The sequence below is a fragment of the Mus caroli genome, chromosome X, assembly GCF_900094665.2.
Source record: "Mus caroli chromosome X, CAROLI_EIJ_v1.1, whole genome shotgun sequence".
In the NCBI taxonomy this organism is placed as follows: domain Eukaryota; kingdom Metazoa; phylum Chordata; class Mammalia; order Rodentia; family Muridae; genus Mus; species Mus caroli.
In genome coordinates this window covers 104,975,308-104,978,074 of record NC_034589.1, presented here as the reverse complement: position 1 = coordinate 104,978,074, position 2,767 = coordinate 104,975,308, and the positions used below count along the sequence as shown (strand labels likewise).

General features: G+C 39.7%; 1 pseudogene; it reads right to left on the bottom strand.

Annotated features, from left to right (window-relative positions):
- LOC110287493 overlaps positions 1-1,665 on the bottom strand; it is a 3,264-nt pseudogene extending 1,599 nt beyond the window's left edge.
- Positions 1,666-2,767: the final 1,102 nt, after the last annotated feature.

Genomic DNA, 2,767 nt, shown 5'->3' with positions numbered 1-2,767 from the left:
ATTAGGTATTTTCTTCATTTACATTTCAAATGCTATCCCAAAAGTCCCCCATACCCTCACCCCCCACTCCCCTCCCCTACCTCACACTCCCACTTCTTGGCCCTGGCATTCCCCTGTACAGAAGCATATAAAGTTTGCTAGACCAAGGGGTCTCTCTTCCCAATGATGGCCAACAAGGGCATAAGGGCATCTACTGATACATATGCAGCTAGAGTCAAGAGCTCCAGGGTACTGGTTAGTTCATAATGTTGTTCCACCTATAGGGTTGCAGACTCCTTTAGCTCCTTGGGTACTTTCTCTAGCTCCTCTGTTTTGTCGGATAGTTACGTTTTGTCCTCCTTCCTCTTCTTCTTCTTCCTTCTCTCCCTCCTCCTCATCTTCAATACTTACAGCTTCTTGGTCTGTGTTTGAATCACTGTCTCCTTCATGGGATTTCTTTTTTAATAGCCTTGTACTTCTTCTCTTCACTTTCCATAAAATAAGGATCCATCTTGAAAACATTAAGAACATGTTCTGGATTGTAGTCATCCTCCAAGGGGTGCATATGTATAAACTGATAGTCCTCTTCCATTAAATCAAGTTCTTCCAGAATAACAGACTGGTCCTTGAATCCATCCTTCTGTACAGCAAAGATCACTTTAATCATATACTGAACTCTTCTGTCAATCTCAGACTGCTGTAGAATGTTTCACAGGAGTTCAAAGATTGCATTGATTCCCCTTGGTGACATCTGGATTAACTTGAGACCACACTCCTTGAGTAAGCTGATACCACTTCAACACTGTCATCTGTTGGTTTCTCTACGAGCAAAGTGAGCATCTCCAAGCACAGAGCTTCATATGCCATATTTTGGTTAATAAGATATACCACAAATTTTGAAGCATTCATGCAAAATTGCCTATAATTCCTTCAATATCCCTCCTGAAAATTAGGAATTAGTCTCTTGAAGATTAATTCTCCAGTCTGTGGGACTTTTGAGTTGATTATTGCCACCAAAGCTGCATAAACCTGAGAGAAGATTGGAGAAGCACTCTGCGCTTGCAGAACAGGTCTGGACAGCAATCCTCTCCCTCTGACTATGTTCTCTTGAAGGAGCTTTTGAATAATAATACTTATATTGGAGATATTGACATTGTTGATATAACCATTGATTGATTTCTTCACATCCTCCTAACTCATCCTATGGTACACTAAGATGTTTTTATCTACAATCTGTTCCTGCATCATCCTGAGCTTTGAGGGAAGAATGTGTGCTCCCCCAGTGCAGGTGAGTACCAGGTCCTCCTCCTCCTCCTCCACCTCCTCCTCCTTCTCTTCCTCCTTTGCTTCTTCAATGTAGGTTTTTCCTGTGTAGAATTCTGGGTTATTCCTTGCAGTCTGGGCTCCTTCTTTCAGGAGATGAGGATTTCCGGGACCATTTCCGATATCTCTTTTTCTGCATTTTTCTCAATCCTTACTTCATGATTCTATGCTGTCATCATAAGAGTATCCTTTTCTAGAACGCTCATAGTCTAACTAGCTGTAATCAGAGTAGTCTCTGTCCCCCGGGGGGGCATTCTTGTTCTGCCTATCTGTCTTCTGGGAGGTGCTCCAGTGGTATGAATTGTGGCTCTCCCTTCTGTCATGACCAGAGGACTGTTTCATGTGTGCCACACTACTTTTCATTTTCTGCTGGCAGCTGACCCGATAAACCAGATGCCTTGGATTCATTCAAGTGACACGTATGCAATGGTCTGAGTTCCTTGACAGTTTTTTTTTTTCCTGTCTCCACATGTCACCTAAAGCTCTATCATGCTTCCGTCACACTGGAAGTGCCAAATGGTGGTGTTCTATAGCCAGTTCCAAAGTAAATAGCTTTTTCAATGCAAAAACAATCTTCCTTGGCAGATTGAAAATATAGCAATGACCTTGAAGAAGTCAAGATAAAAAAACAAAACAAAAAACAACAACAACAACAACAAAAAAAAAAACTGGGACACTTGCTTAGCATGTACACAAGGCCCCAGTTCAATACCAAGAACTTCAATAGGAAAACCATGAAACTACTATAATGGAAACATATTTTTCATATGTATGTAGTGGATTTGGCTTTGAGTTTTTTTTTTAAAGACCAGGAAAAATGATAACTACTGGCTGTTTTCATGAGCATATTTGTGGCTGATAGTGAAAATCAACAAACTAGTATTTCCTTGACAGTATTAAAACATATTACACTATCAGAAGCGTTACTCTGAGAAGCAGAAGTAAATGGGAATTTTTTCCTACTTTACTGCATTTAAATGCTTAATGTAAGGATATCAAGGACTTTCTAATGTATATCTGAGAGTACTTATCTTCTAAAATGCAAGTTAAAAGTGCAACACTGAAACTACAATAACAATGAAAAGAAGGTACCTTCCTCATTCAGTGAAGCTAAAATTAGTTGTAAGAAATGAAAATTGCAGTTGCCCTGGAGAATAGGAAAATTAACACATGTAAAGAAAATGTTAGAAGAAAATTGGCCTGTTTAGGGAACCTGGGGATGTTTTGTTGTAAGGTCAGTTATCAACAGGACTTTTACACAGCAGCAGAAATCAGTGTTAGAAATGTTTGTTACTATTGGAGAAAAAAATGTCGTGGCCCAGTCACATCCTGTGTTCTGTATATTGTTAATATCAACACCTCAAAAGATGTCCAAGAGCTCATTTCTGCAAAGATGGAAACAGCTACTTTTAGGGTCCTTATATTAGGGAGTCCTACCAGTTTGTTAGAGAAATGTTAAGTGGTG